Raw genomic sequence first — 22,247 nt, forward strand, 5'->3', positions numbered from 1 at the left:
CTGTTATTTCCCTTCACTTCTCTGTCCTGTGGTCAGGCTGGAGGCAGCAGATAAAGACATGAGAGACTAACTCACAAATGAATGAAAGCAAAGTCAAAAGGCTTCCTAAGAGCATCTCTGGAGGGCCAGACTCTCAAGGGCATCCAGCCTCTCATCCCTTCATTCGGGGTTCCTGCCTTTCTGTAGTTCCTCATGTGTCCACTTCAAGATGGGTGGGGAGAGATGTATAGGATGCTGGGAGGACCGGCATCCCAGTTCACCTTGCACCTCTCTACAGAAGAATGTCGCAGGTCCTAACCACAGGTGCAAATCCATCTGTCCATTTATCTGCCCACTCAACGACCTATCCATAACTTTCTTCAGCCTATTATCCTTGAGGGACTAGATGCCTCTATAAGATATCTCTTCATTTATTATAGTTCCTCCCAAATCATTGTGTGTGCATGTTTCAGTCACTCAGTCATGTCCAACTCTTTGTGACTCTATGGACTGTAGCCCACCAGGCTCCTCTGTCCATGGGGTTTCCCAGGCAAGAATACTGATGTGGGTTGCCATTTCCTTCTCCAGGGGATCTTCCTGACCCAGGGATCAAACCCGTGTCTCATGTGTCTCCCGCATTGACAGGCGGATTCTTTACTACTGAGCCACCAGGGAAGCCCCCAAATCATTAGTGTTTTGTTATTATTATTTCTTGTTTCCCTCCCCCAGCCCTTGCTCATGCTATCTGCTTGCCTTCCCCACCCATGTCTTTGCCCATCAGCATCCTCATCGTCCTTTTAGGTGCCTGTGGCCGATCCTAGCTGCATCCACTTATAACAGAGGATCACCCCTCTATTCTCCAGCTGCCCTTCCCCTTGATGAGTCATGTGACTAATTCTGGCCAAAGGATGGTGGATGAGCAAGACGTGCGTCCCTTCCAGACCGAGGTGTCCACTAGACACGTTCTGCTCTGCATCTGCCAGCTGACTCAGTCCAAAAGATGGCAGAGTCTCAAGTTGGACGCAGCCCAGGCCCCCTGAGAGGGCCCTGGAGGACAGCCACTCTGAGAAGGGCTGCAGAGAGGAGTACATGACTACGTGGTGAGTAAGAAACTTCGACTGCAGAAGCTACTCTCGATTTTGTGACTGTTTGCAAACAGGTTGGTAGCTCAACAAATACATATCGATCATGATCGATCTGATGATGAAAAGTGAAAAACTAAAAGTGTTAGTTGCTCAGTTGTGTCTGACTCTTTGTGACTCCATAGACTATAGCCCATCAAGCTCCTCTGTCCATGGGATTCTCTAGGCAAGAATACTGGAGTGGGTTGTCATTTCCTTCTCCAGGGGATCTTCCCAATCCAGGGATCAAACCCAGGCCTTCTGCATTGCAGGCAGATTCTTTACTGTCTGAGCCACCAGGGAAGCCCCTAATGTGATGCTGAAATGCATCCGCATATGTAACTCCATGTAGGGAACATGTCACCAGATATATTCAAAATGTAGGAAGTTCTGGGAGAGGTTGGACAGAGGAAAATGAGAGCATGGAGTGTGTACATTGGGTGTGGGGACACCAAAGAGGTGGAATCCAGCTTGATGATCAAAAAGAGTCCCCAGGTTGGTAAAATCTGAGCTAAGATCTGAAGGATAAGAGCACTGGAGGAAGAGAAGGCTTTCAGGAGAAGGGGCTCAAGGTGCCCAGGCTGAGCTGGAGGAAGGCCAGTGGCGTTATCTACACAGATAGTGAGTTCAACCCATGATAGGCATTAATACATGTTTGCTAAATGAATAACCAAATGAATGATCATTATTAACTGATTATAGGAAAAGATTGGAGGAGATAGAAACAAAAAGAGGAATAAAAATTTGGGCCTGAAAAATGCCTTTCTAGAAAGGAAAATACCTTCATTTATTAAAAAAAAAAAGAGAGAGAAAGAGGTATATGAGTTGTTTCCCTATTGAGAAATCTCCCTCAACCTCAAACCTATTGCAATTAAAGGGAGGAATGTGAAGGGCTTTCTCAATCTATCTGTTGTAATGTGAAGCTTTGTAAGGAATTTATTCTGTATTGTGTTGGGAAGATTCCTCTAAGCCTGACTGTCTCTCCACAGGCCCTGGGAAGCCATGCAGGACCCATCAGGTAAAGGAGAGGAAATTCTGCTTTTCATTCTACAGGATGGAAAACAAACATTGATTAGTGGATCTTTATGGCAAATGTGGACAGAGTGTTTGGGAGATATCTATTTCTAGTCTCCTGCACTAACACAATAGTCACACTGTGTGCTCTTCACCAGCTGATGAACAGATAATTTATGGTTTATAATCTAAACTGTCAGAGTTTCCTTTATGTAATGACTACAGACTATACACAGCTACTTTTGTGGAACCTAAAAACATCATTGCTTCAGGCAAGATGGAATGTGCAATAAATAATTTAGCAACAGACCTCTCTTCATTCTATTTATAGTAAGTTAAGATTCATCTCCATGGCCAACGTGAAGCACCCCTGAGTGGATGGTAAAACCCAAATATATCTCCCGTGTAACCCGATTCATGCTGAAAGGGCTCCAGGAATTCCAAAGATACTGCAGAGCTTGGAATTCCTTCTGCCCTCCAAGTCAACATATGTCCTTTTCTCCCTCCTGGTTGCTTTTGCTCCAAATAACAATGTCTGGTGTGTAACTCTGTCTTGGAGGCCATTTTTCACCTCCTAAAATGCTTTGGATAGAAACTGTGGCACCTCAGTCCCTGCTTGCTTGTTCACTTTTTGTGCCATGAGAGCTCTCACTGCAGTATCCACTGCAATCACGCCATGGCCAAGCAGATTCTTTGACAGACGTGGAAACCAAGGCTCAGAGAGCTTGGGGCTTCCCCGAAGTGGCCAATGGGTGCTTTCTTTCACTCAGAATATTTTAGTGAGCACCTTCTGCAGGCAAGCTGTTGTAGTTAAAAAGGGCCCTGGGTTCCAATGCTGAAAAAGATAGAGATGGTCTCTGGCTTCATCCAACTTATATTTTAGTGGAGACAGATACTTACCATTTATGCAACTGAGTCTGCATCAGGGCTGTGGCAGTGCCAGTGGAGATGTGTGGGCATGGACTGAGCAGGGAGTAGGGCATCCGTTCTGCCTGGAGGCCTGAGGGTGCTTCTCTGAAGAGGCAGCGTGAGCAGTGAGAACTAACTGGTTCCTAGACAGAAGGGGAAAACATTGTCCAAAGAGGGCAGATGGGGAGAAAGGCCTCGAGGCAGAACTTGGTTTTTAAATTTTCTTTCTTTCTTTCTTTTAGCCTGTGCTGGCTTTTTGTTTCTGCTTTCTCTAGTTACAGCGAACGGGGGCTACTCTCCAGATGCGGTGCTCGGGCTGCTCATGGCGCTGGCCCCTTTCGTTGCAGAGCACAGGTTCTAGGGTGCTCGGTCTTCAGTAGTTGTGGCTCGTGGGCTCTAGAGCTCAGGCTCAGTAGTTGTGGCTCGTGGGCTTAGTTGTTCCACAGCATGTGGGATCTTCCCGGATCAGGGATTGAACTCACTTCTCTGGCATTGGCAGGAAGATCCTTTACCACTGAGCCACCAGGGAAACCCCAGAACTTGTTTTAACACTAAAGAATCTTCATCAGGTGGCAGAGGTCTTTAAATTCACACCTTTGATGTCAACTAACCAGACTCTCTTGCTTTTAAAATGAAGAGATCCTGTAACGTTTGGTGTGGGCTGAGACCATCTCTACCTCCCAGAAGATCTGAACCTCAACTCAGCTTGTAGGCTGCTTGGGGACACGAGAGACAAGTGAAAACAATTTATGCCCAGGATGTATGAATGAATTGCCAACAAGAGCAAAGTTTATTTCCTGGAATGAGATGGAGGCAATCATGTAGTAATTATAATAGTGTCATAACATTGAATGGGATAAAAATATTAACATCATAATGTTACCCAATGAGTAAGAGTAGCTCATGTCTTGTTTGTTTGTTTGTTTTTGGCCAAGGCCTTCAGCATGTGAAATCTTAGTTCCCTGACCAAGGACTGAACCTGTGCCACCTGCATTGGGGGCACAGAGTCTTAACCACTGGACCACCAGGGAAGTCCCCCTAGAAGCTCTTGTTTTGACTGCACTTTCACGTATTCATATAATGACTGTCAGCCTCTCAACAACCACGTGAACATGTACCATCCTCCTCATTTTCCAGGTGAGGTTATCGAAGTTTAGAAAACGAGGTTACTTGAACATGTGACTCGGTTAAGAGCTTGAATGCAAGCTCTTTGCTGTGTTGCATTTCTTCTGTTCTACCATGACCTCTGGATTCCCCACACTGCAGCTCTGTAACCTCAAGTGAATTGCTTAACCTCTCTGCAACTCAGCGCTCTGATTTGTTAAATGGGGAATTAATAATACTAATTGATAGCTCAGTTGGTAAAGAATCAATGCAGGAGACCTGGGTGTGATCCTTGGGTTGGGAAGATCCCCTGGAGAAGGGAAAGGCTATGCACTTCAGTATTCTGGCCTGGAGAATTCCATGGACTGTATAGTCCATGGGGTCACAAAGAGTTGGTCACAACTGAATGACTTTCACTTTTCACCATGACCTCTGGATTTCCCCACACTGCAGCTCTGTGACCTCAAGAGAATTGCTTAAGCTCTCCACACCTCAGTGCTCTGATTTGTAAAATGGGAAAATAATAATACTAACTAATAGGGTTAAAGTGATGATTAAATGAGTTAATGCATGTCATATGGGGACTTCCCTGGTAATCCAGTGGCTAAGACTCTATGCTCCCAATGAAGTGGGTCTGGGTTTGATCCCTGATTGCAGAACTAGACCCCACAGGCCACAACTAAAAGATCCCTCATGCCTCAATGAAGATGGAAGATCTCAAGTGCTGCAACTAAGACCCGGCACAGCCAAATAGATAAAAATAAGTATTAAAAAAATAGCAAAGCAAAATAAAACATGTCATATGCTTGAGACAGAGCCTAGCCCATAGTAAAAGCGGTGAAGTGTTAGCCTTATTATTGATTCTTTTTGATATTATTACTAGTTTAATATTTGAATTTTATATCAGTGACATTTGATCCTTCCATTGGTTTAGTCTGAGATAGTAGTAGATAAGATGAGTATCTAATGAGTAAATAAGATCATCAAAAGAATATTCTTTGTTTTTTTGATAAATGGAATCTATTAAAATTGGTTTTATGGACCTTGAACTTCAAAGGAGTCGTTAGCCTTAGGCTAAAATGATCACTCCCTTTTCTAACAAACCTGTCAGCTACGACAAGAGTCATGAATGCTTGACATTCATTCATTCATTTTCAGTATAATGTGCCCTGAGTACCTGAAGTACATCAGACATTGTTCTTGGTATAGCAATAGGCAAAGCAAACAAAATCCCTGCCTGCTCAGAAAGTAAAGAGTCTACCTGCAATGCAGGAGACCTGGGCTCAATGCCTGGGTTGGTAAGATCACCTGGAGAAGGGAATGGCTACCCACTCCAGTATTCTTGCCTGGAGAATTCCATGGACAGAGAAGCCTGGTGAGCTAGGAGTCCCAAGGAGTCGAACATGACTGAGCAACTAACACTTTCATTCTCACTTTTCCATGATGACAAGGGCTTTAGAGAAAAGCAGGAGGAAAGGGGGTGGGGAGTGCAGAGTGAGAGGGTTTAAATTCAGTGATCAGTGACCACCTTGCTAAGAAGGTGACATTTGTGCCAGGACTTTGAGGGAGTAGGGGAGCCACCCCCACAGTCCTCTGGGTTAACAGCATCCCAAGCAGACTGTTTCCTGTGTGCCCTCTAATTCCTTACCTTCACACTTGATTAATTCAGTAATCATTCTCATTCATTTATTAAGTATTTTTTGATCATTTGCTTTGTTCTAAACCCTATTCTGGGTGGTATGACTTCGGTGAATGGTGCTCCCATCCTGGCAATTACTGTGTGTTTCACAGTGTAACCAGGGAGACAGGAAGACCATTCACAATAACCATACTGGATGATAAGGGCTGCAGCTTGGGGAATTATGGTAGCAAAAGGAGATATGCCTAAATACCAGAGGCAAGAGAGATAGGATCAGTCTCAGGCCTAGGGAAGAGTCACAGAGCAGGTGAGAGTCGAAAGAGCCTTCAGACAAAAAAGCAGGACTCTGTTAGGAAGACCAAAGAGGAAGGGCATTCAGGCAGAGGACTGTGCAGTCAGTTATAAGCACAGTGGTGTCCTCTCAGGGCTGGAGCAAAGGTTGGGAAGAGGCAGGCTGGTGAGGCCAGGAGGTTCCCACACTGGGATGGATTGTGACGTTTTTCCTGGAGCTGGCAGGGGTCAAAGAAGGGTTTGCAAAGTGGGGCGTTATCCTATTTGTTTGTGAGAATGACTCTTTCCACAGCTATGTGTGGGAAGGATCAGCTTTCTGATGGTACCCAATCAGAGGTCTGGAGATGGACCAGCCACAACGTGAAGGATTAGGAAGCCTGTCAGGCAGAGGGATTTAAAAGCTGGTGCTGAGTCCTAGATGTCATAAAAAGGGCAGTTTGACAGCCCTTGATAATGATGTGGCTTAGAGCATGAGGAAGGAGGCGAGGAAGCTTCACAGGCTCCTGACATGGGTGACCTACATGACGATGATGATCAAGAGAGGGCCTCTAAGAGTTATGGGTTCAAATTTAGACATGCTGACTTTGAAGGTCTCCAGGAACATCGTTTCAGCAAGCAGCGTCTACTGGGCACAGCCTGTGCCCATCAAAATCAGATGACCTGACAGGTCTGGATCCAGGGTTCTAAGACTTTCAGAGACTGAGGTGGCTTGTGTTGTCTCCTGTGATTGGGAGATGCTGTCACTGTAACAGTTCGGAAAGCACTAGCCACAGGCCAGATGCTGCTGGGTGAGCTGGATAGTGACTTTCACACTGTCATCCTTAACTGCCCTCCAAAGGGTAGGTACCATTTTAATTATTTATATTATTTCCTTTTTTGTGTGTTGCTATTTCTATTTTACAGAGAAGGAGGAAACCAAGACTCAGAGAGGTGAATCAACCTGCCCAGTCACCCAACTACAGAGTGAGGACTTGAATCCAGATAAAGTAACAGGACCTGCATTCCTAGTTACCACTCTGCCCACTTAGGGTCACGTCACTGCTTTGCATTGTTGGTATGTGGTTATGGATGCACATAACCATCTGTTTTTTTGATAACTTCGCTTAAAAGAAGGGGATAGGAAAGAAACTTCAATTAAGTAAAAAAAGACTCTTGTGGAGAAAATATTGACTGTACAAAGAGAGCCTTATGTGTATAACTGAACCAACTGACCTGAAACTAACACAGCTTTGTAAATTAATTACACGTGCTAAGTCGCTTCAGTTGTGTCTGACCCTTTGGGACCCTATGGACTGTACACTGCTAAGCTCCTCTGTCCATGGGATTCTCCAAGCAAGAATAGTCATTTCAATTGAAAAAAAAAATTAGAATAAAAAAAAAGAAATAAGTTGAAGAAACATGAGTCTTACATAAAGTGGATTCTATAATAAGCTTTTTGGTACAAAAAAGTCATGCTGTCTTTGAGCTTCCCCCAAATATATAGTTATTAATCAGCAATCATTTACTGAGTATCAGTTGGCACTAGAAATGTTCTGAGAATGGAAAGTAAACAAGATAAAGGCTAGTCATGCCCTCAAAGAGCTCACCAAAGAGAAAACCAAAAATGAGGCTACTGTATTGCCCCAAGGTGAGGCTCTTTCTACCAAATTTTAGAAACCGAAGCCTCAAAGGCAGCTTGTCTCAACTGTGCTTAGTAATCTAAGACCCCAGTGCCCTGTATAGAAAAGGTGATATTCAGACTGGTGGCTAGCACTTCCGGATTTTTGGCTGTGCTGGGTCTTTGTTGCTGGGAGTGGGTTTAGGAGAGCAGGGGCTACTTTTCATCGGGGTTTGAGGTCTTCTCATTGTCGTGACTTCTCTTGTTGTGGAGCACAGATTCTAGACACATGGGTTTCAGGAATTGCAGCTGCAGGCTCAGCAGTTATGGCGCACAGGCCTAGTTGCTCCACCGCATGTGGAATCTTCCCAGACCAGGGATTGATCGAACCCATGTCCTCTGCACCGGCAGGAGGATTCTTTTTTTTTGTTTTTTTTATTTTATTTTATTTTTTAACTTTACGGTATTGCTTGGTTTTGCCATATATCAAAATGAATCCACCACAGGTATACATGTGTTCCCCATCCTGAACCCACCTCCGTCCTCCTTCCCCATACCATCCCTCTGGGTCGTCCCAGTGCACCAGCCCCAAGCATCCAGTATCGTGCATCAAACCTGGACTGGCAACTCGTTTCATATATGATATTATACATGTTTCAATGCCGTTCTCCCAAATCATCCCACCCTCTCCCTCTTCCACAGAGTCCAAAAGACTGTTCCATACATCAGTGTCTCTTTTGCTGTCTCGTATACAGGGTTATTGTTACCATCTTTCTAAATTCTATATATATGCATTGCTGCTGCTAAGTCGCTTCAGTCATGTCCAACTCTGCAACCCATCGACGGCAGCCCACCAGGCTTCCCCATCCCTGGGATTCTCCAGGCAAGAACACTGGAGTGGGTTGCCATTTCCTTCTCCAATGCATGAAAGTGAAAAGTGAAAGTGAAGTCACTCAGTCGTGTCCAACTCTAGCGACCCCATGGACTGCAGCCTACCAGGCTCCTCCATCCATGGGATTTTCTAGGCAAAAGTACTGGAATGGGGTGCCATTGCCTTCTCCAATATATATGCATTAGTATACTGTATTGGTGTTTTTCTTTCTGGCTTACTTCACTCTGTATAATAGGTTCCAGTTTCATCCACCTCATTAGAACTGATTCAAATGTATTCTTTTTAATGGCTGAGTAATACTCCATTGTGTATATGTACCACAGCTTTCTTATCCATTCATCTGCTGATGGACATCTAGGTTGCTTCCACGTCCTGGCTATTTTAAACAGTGCTGCGATGAACACTGGGGTACATGTGTCTCTTTCAATTCTGGTTTCCTCAGTGTGTATGCTCAGCAGTGGGATTGCTGGATCATAAGGCAGTTCTGTTTCCAGTTTTTTAAGTGGCAGGAGGATTCTTGACCACTGAAACACCAGGGAAGTCCAAGATTGGTGGCTGGCCCTTTAATTAACTTTTTAATGGTCCCAAGCAAGGGCATTGCTGCAGGATTATGATCACTTCCATTCCATAGATGAAGATGGTGAGTGAGGTTCACAGAGATAAAGCAACTTGTTTCTTGGTAGCAAAACTGGGATTCAGATGCAGATATCCACCTGCAAGGTCCACAGTAAACTGTCCTCTTCTATCACATAAGCCAGGAAGGGAAGCAGCGAGAGAGTGGTAAGGGGTGATGCATCGTTCAGGGAGAGCCTGGTTATAGCAGATGAAATTCATCATCTTATGTTTTTGTTTACACTTTCCTACCCAAATGCATACCAAGAAAAGTCCCATCAGTGGTTATGTTCCAGACAACAGGGTGATTCCCTTGACCTTCTTCATTCTCATGTGTCCACTGAATTAATCCAGCAATGGAGTATTATTCCCAGTTGGTGAGAACTCTCTGCATACCGTCCACATGCCTGGAAAAGTGAGAATTCCATGAGCTAGTTAAGAAATGCAGCCCAGAGCCCCCTGAAACAGGATTTGTTGTTGTTGTTTAGATGTTAAGTTCTATCCAACTCTTTGTGACCCCATGGACTGTAGCTCTCCAGGCTCCTCTGTCCATGAAATTCTCCAGGCAAGAGTACTGGAATGGGTTGCCATTCCTCCTTGGGGGGATCTTCCCAATCCAGGGATTGAACCACACATGTCCTTCATTGGCAGGTGGATTCTTTATCCCCAAGTCACCAGGGAAGCCCCAATAAAGGATTATAGATGGTTAGAATTATACAATGTGCTCTTACAAAGTCATTAAACCAATTCTAAGACCCTGGAGGTCAAGATTCACATCATATTTGCATTTATATTCTTGACACCTAGGGAGGAAGCTAGAATTTAGTACACATTCAAGGATTACTCCTAGAATAAATATATAGTGAATGAAAACATAGCCTGTTAATGTTACATCTAATACTATTTTCTACTAGTACATTAAATTGCTAAAATATGTGGTCTGATTAGAGTATAGAGCACTTTAGCATAAGACACATAATAGTTCTTTGATTAGAATCTTTGTGGAGTGGCTCTCAGGAAATGGGATATTTGAGTTGAATTTTGACAGGTTATGTGGTCTATTCTCCTGGTACCCTACTCCAGTTGGGGTGGATTTCTGTGTGCTTGCCTGCCTCACTGGACTATCATTTCCTGGGGGGGCAGGAATCAATTATGACTTAACATTTTTGTTTCCAGTAGCACTTTCCAGCACCTTCCAGAACAGCTCTAGGAGTCAGCACATTATATTAGAAAGCTGCCATTGGAATCCCACTCTCATCGATTCTTTGAGCAATTTCTGAAAAACACTTGAAGCCTCAGTTTCTCATCTAAAATAAGAGATCGCCCTGCCGAGAGATGGGCCGGCCCGGCGGCGCGCGGGCAGCAAGCGGCGGCGGCGGCGGCGGCGGCGGCCCAAGATGGTGGAGCTGCAGCTCGACCCGGCCATGGCGGGGCTATGAGAAAAAAATAAAATAAAATAAAATAAAATAAGAGATCATTGCCATCACCTTCTAGACATTATTTGTTATAAGAATTAAATATTGGTAGTGATGTAAAGTGTCTAGTATAGAGGTTACAACTACCAGCATATGGTGAATGACAATATCTCCTCTCCTTCATCTTCCTTGGTAAAGAGGAGATGCTGGAAGAGGTAAAACCAAAGTTACAGGGCACCACTGCTGGTGACAGTGCTGAGTATTTATGGTGGAAGGGCCTTGTTCTCTAAGAAAACCCACAGAAGAGAAGACAAAAGGGTCTTAGACTCATAGACAGGACAGGTGTGGGCTGAGGACCAGGACTCTATCTGGGTCCTGCAGGAGGAGAGAGGGTGAGACCAAGGTAGGATACGGAATCCTTTGCCTGAGAAATCCTGATTCCCAAAGCAGGTGGTGCTTTCATTCTGCTCCCCATGTGGAACACCAGCCCTTACTTACAGCTCTATCAAACCTCACCTCTCCTGGCCTTGAGCAAGCTTACAAACATCCCCCAGGTTCAACTCTTCCCAGGGGGGATCTAGTATTCCTTTGGCCTCACTGATGTCTTTGCCAGCTTTACCCATTTAGTACCAAATGCCAGGACCAGTCCAGGTCCCACCCTATATACAGGGGATCAAGAGCATTGAGGATGGGCTAGAGCAAGGGGAAGGGGAGACTTTTAGAGGCCTTACGCATGGCAAAAGCTATCATGACCTCATCTGAAATTAAAACAAAAACCAAAAATGAAGTTGTAAAATATTAACGAATTCAAGTGGGTTGATGGGATAAATATTTTATAAAAACCACCAAATATCAGATTGTTTTTAGAAAAATTTCTTTGTGTGGAATTCTCCTGGTTAGTGCTTAGCCTGCCTGTTGGGACATTTAATCCCAAATGCACAGCTAGGATGGAGGTCCACTGAGTAAGCTCTGGCTGTCAAAGGAGTCTTTTCCAGGACAAATGGGTCTAAAGCCCAAGGAAGAAAGCTGGTCAGACGTTAAACCTGAAGGAGAGAAGGCAGCAGGGAGGCATCAAGACAAACAAGTCTAACCTGAAAGCAGGTGAGGAATGGGACTATTTCCTGCCACTTCAGTAAACAGACAATAGCTACTGCAGCCCTCCACGAGGGAGTGGTGAGTCCTGAGGAGCTCAGGATGTGAAAACCGGACACTGGCCTCGGATAGCTGAGATGCGCATCAAAGGAACGATTTCAGTGAGCTCAGACTCTTGCATCTTTCCATACACAGGCTTCCCTTTTGGCTCAGATGGTAAAGAATCTGCCTGCAATGCAGGTGACCTAGGCTTGATCCCTGGGCCAGGAAGATTCCCTGGGGTGGCTATCCACTCAAGTATTCTTGCCTGGAGAATTGCATGGACAGAGGAGCCTGGCAGGCTACACAGTCCATGGGGTTGCAAACAGTTGGGCATGACTGGGCGACTAACACTTTCACTTTTTCACACACACAAAAAAAGTGCAAAATTCCTTAACTTGGGATATCTGGTTTTCTTTAATTTACAAAAAATCTACCTGCCCTTTGTTGCAAAACTTCTATATAACCTGGCTCCTCCTCTCACCTCCTCAGAGCAGTTCTCTTGGGATCACTTGAGATGCTTTCTCCAGGGCTTAAAGTCCTAAAAATTCCCACTGCATAAAACAACTCTCAGCTTTTAGGTTGTGAATACTTTTTAAGTCGACACAAGCAAAGTGAAAACAGCAGAGAGAGCTGCAAATTTCCACCTGCCAAAGACTTAATGAATTACATTTCCATTACATTTCCAGATGGGACTAAGTGCAAATTGTAGCAGGTAAGTAGGATGTCCAAGTAATTTATCATTCAACCCATTTTTGAGAGAGAAAGGAGTCACTATTAGCAATTATATTGAGAAAAAGTATAGGAAGAGGTTAGAAAGTATGTCTACCTATTTAAACAGACAGCAATAGATCTGAAGATCTTACTATGGGTTCCTTGGATAAGGAAAATAAAAAGAAAATAAAAACATACCTTTGTATTTGGATGTACTGACTTAAGGACACGCTGGATGCAGCATTGTAAAAATTCAGCAAGTAAAATACAAATTCCTTGGCTTAGTATTCAAGGTCTTCTGCCCTCAGGCTTAGCTTATCTCTTCCCACACTCTGGCCTAAGCAAAACCAAACTTTTTTATCATTGCCCTCCAAACACTACTTTTTCTCACTTTAAAATTCTATCCAACCCTCAAGGTCCCAGTCAAGGTTAATATCCCGCACCCCTGCTCCCACTTCAGGCAGATGGCTGTAGAAGTTTCTTTCTTTACTATCATTTAGGTTTATATTTTATTTTCCCTCTAACATTTTTTTTTTTTTTGCTCATAGCTATCCTTTCTAACATAGTTTGTACACTAAAATTGTATCCTGGGGCAGGATTTGAATTTAGCTTTGGAGTAACATAACTTTATAGTTCTTCTCTCATGCTGCATGGTAGGTACCCTTTCTGCAGGGTCCTCAGGACTCAACCTTGAAACCGAGATGAATCCAGTGGGGCTCCTGGGTATGCAAGCCCTTTCAACAATTGTTAATTAGGGAAGGGAGGGGATGCAGAGACTACGGGGGGGAGCAGCCAAGAAACAAAAGTGCAGCCTTGGGGGAGAGTCCTGGTTCTACCTCAAGGGATACACGATACAATACCTTTGCGCTCTTTACAGAACTAATATCCTCTACAAATGGAAGATGTTAGTGTTAGGTAGGTAGAACAGGGAAAAGGAGTCCAAAATGGCAGTGGCTTAAAGACAAAGAAGGTCAAAGGAAGGTCCAAGGACCAGAGTGAAGACTTCAGGTAGAACAAATAGCACTTCTGACTAAGCCCAGTTTGCATTGGGCAGGCCCAGGTGGAGGAAAAAGCATGTAAAAGGAAGAGCCAAAGCGCTTTCTCTCTTTCTCTCTCTCCCGCCTGCATGCGCTCTCTCCCCCCGCCCCCACACACCGCGTGCGTGTGCCCTATCTCTCTCTCTCACTCTCTCTCCTTTCCCGCGCACTCCTCCACTCTCTTCTCTTCGAGTCTTTGGGTTGGCATGCCCTCACACTTCAAGGATGGATTCTCCTGCTATCTTCTAAATAAAATAGAGCTGTAACACTGATTTGCCTAAGAGCTATAACACGGTTTGTTCAAGACCCTACAGCTGTGACGCGCCGAGGGCTTTAATGTCCATCGCTCCAATTCTTTGTTGTGACGAGACAAAGAACCGAGGAACATACACTCGCGTGACATTAGCATTCATCATTTCAGAGCAGACTATCTAGGGCCAGATTAAAAGAACCAGAGAAACTCATCAAAAGACTGAGACCTAGATTTCCCTGGTGGTCCAGAGGTTGAGAGTCTGCCTGCCAGTGCAGGGGACATGAGTTCAATCCCTGGTCAGGGAAGATTCCATATGCAACTAAGCCTCAGAGCACCATGACTATTGAGCCTGAGCTCTAGGGCCCATGAGGCACAACTACTGAGCCTGTGTGCTGCAACTACTGAAGCTTTGAGCCCTACAGCCCATGTTCTGCAGCAAGAGAAGTCACCATAATGAAAACCCTGCCCACAACAACTAGGGGGGAACCCCTGCTCCCCACAATCAGAGAAAGTCTGTGCACAGCACTGAAGACTCAGTCTCTGGTTTCAGAGAGACTATCTGAAACCAGATTAAAGGACTGCAGCAGTTTTGAGGGTCACTGTGCCCCTCTGTGATCTGCTTTGCCTGGCAAAGCAATAAAGTTACTCTTTTGTACTTCACCCCAAACTCTGTGTACAAGATTCAATTCAGCACTGGTGCCCAGAAGCTGAGCTTTTAGCACCAACCCCAGTATCTCTTCCTTGCCTTTCTCTCCAACTACTCTGTCCCAAACTTGGGAAAATTTTCTGTCCTCCTTTGCAGATCTTTTACTTTCTTCATCACCAGGGACATTTATTTATTGATCTATCTTAAACATAGCTCAGAACTCCTCAAAGGTGGGAAGACTAAATCTTCTTAAACTTTGCCGACTCCACCCCCTACTCTGTCCAGGAAAGGGCCCCCATCCAGTAAACCTGCTCAAGAATTTAGTTCTTCGTATCATTACATCCCAATTTACACATAGAAAGGTTTCTCTGGTGACTCAGATGGTAAAGAATCTGTCTGCAGGGCAGGAGACCTGGATTGATCTCTGGGTGGAGAAGATCTCCTGGAGAAGGGATGGCAACCCATCCCTTACCTGAAGAATCCCATGGACAGAGGAGCCTTACCTGGAGAATCCCATGGACAGAGGAGCCTTGCAAGTTACAGTCCATGAGGTCGCAGAGAGTCAGACAGGACTGATGGACTAAGTCTTCCACTTTACCTACAGAAAATGATGAAAGGAGGAGCCAAGTCCTCAATTTCCACTCAGAGAACTAATTGTAAGGGAGTTTGTGTGGGGAGGAGGAGAGAGGGAAGGGAGTTGGAAGGACAGTAGCTCCTTTGCTAAGTTTGGAAATAAATCCCCCAACACTCTGTAGATGAATGATTTTTGGTAATAATGAAAGTTCTCCACTTTTAGATTGGATAATATATAGTTACCAACAAAGAGAGGTTAAAAGTGTTAATTAAAACCACATCTAGATAGTCAATCAGATAGCTATTATGTAAGCTTAATTATTTAACTTTTTTTAGTTATCTCCTGCTGACTCATGTTCTCCAGCTGCTTTGCAAATCACAAACTCTTCTCGCCTGTCAAACTTTTCAATGCCTAGAGACATTCCTATTTTGTCTGCCCTTTCTTGTCAGACTCTTTGTGGTTTCCTCTGTCTTCCAATTAAACGCTAACACTGATTCTTAGATAATTCATTCAAATCCACAGAAACTCAGTCGACAAGGAAGAAATTTTAATGACAAAGGAATTCAGGGCTCATTTTCTTCTTTCATCTCTGAACATTAGGATTTACCAGGTTTTCTTGGGGACTATAGGTGACTTCACTCAGTGCTGCAAAGTTGGTCCCTGAACACATGGGCTTGAAGGGAAGACAAAGATGAAGATTTTAAAATAGTTAAAAATTCAGAGAATACAGTTCAGTTCAGTTCAGTCGCTCAGTCATGTCCAACTCTTTGCAACCCCATGGACTGGAGCTCGCCAGGCTTCCCTGTCCATCACCAACTCCCGGAGTTTACTCAAACACATGTCCATCGAGTCGGTGATGCCATCCAACCATTTCATCCTCTGTCATCCCCTTCTCCTCCTGCTTCAATCTTTCCCAGCATCAGGGTCTTTTCAAATGAGTCAGTTTTTCGAATCAGGTGGCCAAAGTATTGGAGCTTCAGTTTCAGCATCAGTCCTTGCAATGAATAGTCAGGGTTGATTGCCTTTAGAATTGATGGGTTGGATCTCCTTGCAGTCCAAGGGACTTTCAAGAGTCTTCTCCAACACCACAGTTTAAAAGCATCAATTCTTTGGCATTCAGCTTTCTTTATAGTCCAAATCTCACATCCATACATGACTGCTGTATACAACTGTTGGAAAAACCATAACTTTGACTGAATGGACCTTTGTTAGCAAAATAATGTCTCTGCTTTTTAATATGCTGTCTAGGTTGGTCACTGCTTTTCTTTCAAGGAGTAAGCGGCTTTTAATTTCACGGCTTCAGTCACCATCTGTAGTGATTTTGGAGCCCAAGAAAATAGTCTTTCACTGTTTCCATTATTTCCCCAACTATTTGCCATGAAGTGATGGGACCAGATGCCATAATCTTACTTTTCTGAATGTTGAGTTTTAAGCCAGCTTTTTCACTCTTCTCTTTCACTTTCGTCAAGAGGTTCTTTAGTTCTTCACTTTCTGCCATAAGGGTAGTGTCTTCTGCATATCTGAGGTTATTGATATTTCTCCCAGCAATCTTGATTCCAGCTTGTGTTTCATCCAGCCCAATATTTCACATGATGTACTGTACATAGACGTTAAATAAGCAGGATGACTGTATAAAGCCTTGATGTGCTCCCTTCCCTATTTGGAACCAGTCTGTTGTTCCATGTCCAGTTCTAACTGTTGCTTCTTGACCTGTGTACAGATTCCTCAGGAGGCAGGTCAGGTGGTCTGGTATTCCCATCTCTTTCAGAATTTTCCACAGTTTCTTGTGATCCACACAGTCAAAGGCTTTGGCGTAGTCAATAAAGCAGAAGTAAATGTTTTTCTGGAACTCTCTTGCTTTTCCAATGATCCAAGGGATGTTGGCAATTTGATGATCCATTGGATGTTGGCAATTCTTTAGCAGCACAATTCAAAGTGTCTCTGTGGCAAAATTGGTTAACATATTTGGCTGTTAACCCAGGGATGTTCCTTAACCATTCCCCCCTCATGGATCACAGCCTTGTCTTGTCATAGTGAAGAGGCTTGCATAACTCAATGAAGCTATGAGCCATGCCCTACAGGGCCACCCAAGACGGATGGGTCATAGTGGAGAATTCTGACAAAACATGGTCCCCGGAGGAGAAAATGGCAAACCACTCCAGTAGTCTTGCTGCAAGAACCCCATGAACAGAAGGAATCTATTTTCGTTTAAACAGTTCCAAACAGAGTTGGCTTGGGATAAATGAAAAGTGTCATTCATCCATGTGTTACTGGCTATTGGCTGTGATTGCTTGAGTAGGAAATATTTAGAGAAATCCAAGTGATAATAGCTATGACTTTGGTTATGAACCGAGAATTCTGACTGGGGGCATTTCTGAGTAAGACCAGAAAAAGCTGTTTAGCTAAAACCAAAAGTAAGACTAGTTCAACTTACTACTATTTAATTTTTCTCAACAATTTACATCCTTTTATAAAGACAGATTCTGATTTAACACTTTTTAAGATCATTGAATGGATAGAGATAATTTTTTTAGTCTTTTCTATCTGGGCACTGTTTGTGCCTAATATGAACATGAATCCTTATATAAACTTTGAGGTAAATATTTTCTTTCACACTTTATAGATGAAGAATTTGAGGTCCAGAGATAGTTGATAACTGTTCCAGAGTGAAAAGCATTGGTGAGTACCTTACTAAGCTGGTGCTCAAACTCAGATCTGAGCTTTCTCCAAAATTATCTGATGTCAGCGTTCTTTCCACGGAACAGACTGCCTGTCTTAGAGTTTATCTCAAGACAAATCCTGTACAGCTCTGAAATTCAGTGCAGATGGTTCTTCCCCAGGAAAAGCATCTCAAATGCGTACTTGGGCCACTTCTGTACTACTTAACACAAGCATTGACAAATCATCCATTCATTCACTATCCATAGAGTGTCTGCATGTTCCAGATGCTGTGCTAGGTCCCAGAGATTAATCAGAAATGATTTCTATTTTTCAAGGAGCTCAATCCCTTAAGCTAGATTATATCAAGTTTTATTCATTTATTCACTCATTCGTCTGCTTCCTGCCTATGGATGTCCAATTGCTTCAGCACCATTTATTTACGGAAAAGTCTACCTCTTTCATTGACTTGCTTTTATACCTGTGTCAAAAATCAGTCAATTCTCTTGGTGTGAGTCTATTTCTGGGTTCTCTGTTCTGTTTTATTGATCTGTATCATGAATTCTGTACTGATTTGCTATATATATACAATATAACTATATTGTAAACCTGCCAATTGGGAAAAGTGATCCCTCCACTTTACTGGTCTTGTTCAAGATTGCTTTAACTATCTTGGGGCTTATTCTTTTACGTGTAAACTTTAGAGTAAGTTTGTCTATATCTACAAAAACTTTGCTGGAATTTTGATAGGAATTATATTAAACTTCTAGATCAGTTTTGGAAAGTTGATGCTTATACTAAGTTGACTCTTCCAAACATTTATTCAGCTTTTCTTTGATATGCGGTTGGAGGTAGAGGGAGAGGTTAGAGAGGTCTGCTGGAGTCAGCTATGCTTTCCCGAGGACGCTCTGGACACCCCCAGTCCACGAGGAAAGATGTTGGTGGAAGGTGAGCTCAAGCTGCCCATCAGGAATTAAACCACATGAGGGCCACTAACAAGGCTTCCCAGACATGTCCTCCCTGAAGTAGGAAAGGTAGGTGCCAATTCACAGAGGTGCACATGCGTTCAGAGGAAGAATCTGCTAGGTAGTGTCCAGTCGGATGATGGAGGCCAAGAAGTGTGGGCTTTGGGAGACAATGAGGAGACACTAGGGCTGTTATGCAGGGAGGGACCCAAGGCAGCTACATTTCACACTGTGCTGTGGAGAAGGGAGAAGAGGTGGTCGGCAACAGGTCTGGAGGCTGGATCATGAGCCAGGGGTTGTGCTGAGTCCAGGGAAGAGATGAAAGGAGCCAGATACAAGGCAGGGGGAGGAGGTCCCTGCTGCAAAAGAATGAGGCCCCCCTTTTTTATATAGGTGTTTGTAAATGAATAAAGGAGAGAGTTGGTCTATTGCAGGTTGAAGAGATTGTCTGGGGTTTCTTACAAAGTGGGAGGGAGGATTCAAGAGGAATCCATTAAAACACAGGTATTAAAGAAGTTTGGGGCTTCCCAGGTGGCAGTGGTAAAGAATCTGCCTGCCAATACAGGAACCATAGGAGATGCAGGTTTGATCCCTGGGTAGTGAAAATCCCCTGGAGAAGGGAATGGCAACCTACTCCAGTATTCTTGCCTAAGAAATCCCATAGATGGAAGAGCCTGGCAGGCTAGTCTATGAGGTCGCAAAGAATCTGAGTGTTAAGTCTGTGGCCCACCAGTCTTCTCTGTCCATGGGATTCTCCAGGCAAGAATACTGGAGTGGGTAGCCATTCCCTTCACCAAAGGATCTTCCTGACCCAGGGGTCAAACCACCATCTCCTGCATTTCAGGCAGATTCTTTACCATCTGAGCCACCAAGAGAGCCCATTTAGTAAGAGAGGTAGATACTTAATGACAGGATGGGCATCCAGAGTTAAGAGGCCAGGTTTATTTAGACAAAAAGAGTGTCATCTCTTATTTTGAGATATACAGGATGCATAAACAATGGAAAAGTAGGCTTGGAAAAGTAAGCATCAAATGGGATTGAGAGTCCAGGACAATATTCTCCTTCATCTGTTCTTCCAATGGCAGAATGAGTTTCTTCAATAGTTCTCCAGAATATTCCAGTCCTGGAATACTCTATTCAGAGGAAGGGAAAAAAAAACAAACAAAAACATCACAAGAGAAATGACTCCCAGTAAACAAGGATGATTCATTTTTTCTTTTTTTTTTTTAATAAATTAGCTTACAGTTTGTGACGTTAAGAAAATCAATGCCATTTCTCATATTTACACAGCATTTGCTTAGCTAAATAATTCTCCCTCAGGGAGTTAATTTCTTTGTGATGGGTTTTACAGGAGACATCATTAATTCAGAAAAGCCTTTCTTTACCTGTCTGATCTCCTCCAATTCATAAATTCATCCAATATTGAAGCAAAAATTCAAGTTTCCCTGCCTCCTTTAACAGATGAAGAAAACATAGATTAAGATAGAAGGTTTACCAAAGAAAGCAGTGGGGCCAGAGTCCGAATTTCCTGGTTACTGCTGTGATTCTCTTTTATGAGTCACATAAAAGAGAATCATTTTACTCTTTTAAATGGGTAGTGAAAATCCCCTGGAGAAAGGGATGTAATGACTCCAGTTTAATGTAGTCCTGCCCAGATCAGAGTTGTTGATTCTCTTCAGTGAGTAGGTTCTGGAGTTTTTGGGGTCTGGATAAAAAAAATTGAACTAACAGAATCACTGTTGGTAGACATCAAGGTTCAAAATAAGAGAAATGGGGTAGCATCATTAAATCAGGAAAGCCATTTAGGGAGTGTAGTTGGGGAAAAGGAGGTGAGGAAGATAGAGGATGGCATAGAATGGAGTAGACAAACAGGTATGGGACTTCATGTGGCTTGTGTATACTGTCACCCTCTTTTCTTTTTTTTGTTAAATTTTTTGTTTTGTGTTGGAGTATAGCCAATTAACAATGTTATGATAGCTTCACATGGACAGCAAAAGGACTCAACCATACATATTCATGTACTCGTTCTCCCTCAAACTGCCTCTCATCCAGGCTTCCACATACATTGAGCAAAGTTTCCTGTGTTATACAGTAGGTTCTAGTTGATTATTATTATTTTTATTTTTAAATCAACATAGTAGACCATGCATGCGTGTCCACATGCTGCTGCTGCTTAATCGCTTCAGTTGTGTCTGACTCTGCAACCCTTTGGACTGTAACCCGCCAGGCTCCTCTGTCCATGGAATTCTCCAGGCAAGAATACTGGAGTGGGTTGCCATGCCCTCCTCCAGCGACCCTTTCCCACCCAGGGATCGAGCCTTGGTCTCCTGCATTGTAGGCAGATTCTTTAGCACTGAGCCAGCAGGGAAGCCCACAAGTCCATACATGTGACTGCAATTTGCCAATTTTGTTAAAGATAGAAGGAAATAGAAAGCTTAACTCTATAATGCATTAAATACTTCACTCTGAAGACCTGATACCCTGTTATTGGCTTCATTTTGGCAGATTTGAATCAGTTATGAGCACTCTGAGAAAATGGGACTGGACCTAACTGCCATAGATTCACCAGGTGACCTTAGGTATTTCCTTTTTCTTCTCTCGGCAAAGGAAATGAAGGTATTAAACAGGTCTCTGGGGACAAATTCATCTCTGGAATGTTGTCATTATTTCTGGACAGGATAGATGGTCAGGCTAGGCGAAACTGGTCAATTTCATTTCCTCTTTCACCTCGGCCCCCAAATATTTCAGCCTCCCTTTGGGGTGAGTTCCAGGTGTCAAAAAAATATTCCCTCTTCTCTCATTCTGATGTTCCTCTGGGAGATGCAGCAGCCGGCATTCCTTCTCTAGATGCTCACTCACTCGATCAATCACTAAGTCAATCTGACTCTTTGTGACCCCATGGGCTGTAGCCTGCCTGCCAGGCTCCTTTACCCATGGGATTTTCCAGGCAAGAATACTGGAGTGGGTTGCTATTTCTTTCTCCGAGGAACTTCCTAGTCCAGGGATCAAACCTGCATCTCCTGCTTTGGCAGGTGGATTCTTTACCCCAGAGCCACCAGGGAAGCCCTCTCTCTAGCTGCTACCAGGACACATCTTATTTCCCCATGCTATTAAAATTCTCAGGGCCAGCCTCCTGAGCCGGGATGAGAAGCGGGCATGGCAAACATCACCCAGAGGTAGTGGTTTGTGCCCTCTCTTGCCTCTGTCCAATTTACACAAGATGCCCTTGTCTTGACATCACTATAGTGAGTGACCTCTGGGGTCTCACCAGGAAGGGGACAACTGCACAAGTGGAGCAGTTATGCTAAAGGAAACAAAAACATACGGAGATGAGCCTACAGCCTAGAAGAGAGATGAACTAGTGAGCACAGCAGGGAATGCCACACGTTCCACCGCGGACCCAGCATCACAGCACAGCACAAACATAGGAAACTTTCCAGCTTATGCAAACTCAGTTTTCTGTCATACTCCACTACCTTCTTCCCAGACTACACACACGGTGATTTTGAGCTTCTGCCACACATATTTTATTTATATTATAAAATTTAATAATTTAAAACTGTCCAGGTCCTTATACAAGATACATTTCATACCACTTAATGTAACTGAAGAAAACTTTAAAAAAGAGATTTGGTTAAACATTGTCCTCACAGTGAGGCATCTGGAAGTGAATCCTGGCCTGGCACTACTGCCAGA

At 43.7% G+C, this 22,247-nt stretch overlaps 1 long non-coding RNA gene across 16 annotated transcripts in view; it reads left to right on the forward strand.

Annotated features, from left to right (window-relative positions):
- The window catches only part of LOC109566376 (uncharacterized), a 63,500-nt gene extending 42,307 nt beyond the window's left edge, over positions 1 to 21,193 (forward strand). For 12 of the 16 annotated variants that reach the window (XR_011569382.1, XR_011569378.1, XR_011569384.1 and 9 more), the window contains 3 exons: positions 843 to 1,079; positions 2,090 to 4,160; positions 6,961 to 21,193. This is a non-coding gene — a long non-coding RNA (uncharacterized lncRNA). Of the gene's footprint in view, positions 1 to 780; positions 1,080 to 2,089; positions 4,161 to 6,960 lie in introns of all 16 variants that reach the window. The other 4 variants (XR_011569383.1, XR_011569393.1, XR_011569386.1 and 1 more) reach the window with 4 other exon arrangements.
- The last annotated feature ends 1,054 nt before the right edge of the window (positions 21,194 to 22,247 follow it).

This window comes from Bos indicus, chromosome 11 (assembly GCF_029378745.1).
Source record: "Bos indicus isolate NIAB-ARS_2022 breed Sahiwal x Tharparkar chromosome 11, NIAB-ARS_B.indTharparkar_mat_pri_1.0, whole genome shotgun sequence".
NCBI classification, from domain to species: Eukaryota; Metazoa; Chordata; class Mammalia; order Artiodactyla; family Bovidae; genus Bos; species Bos indicus.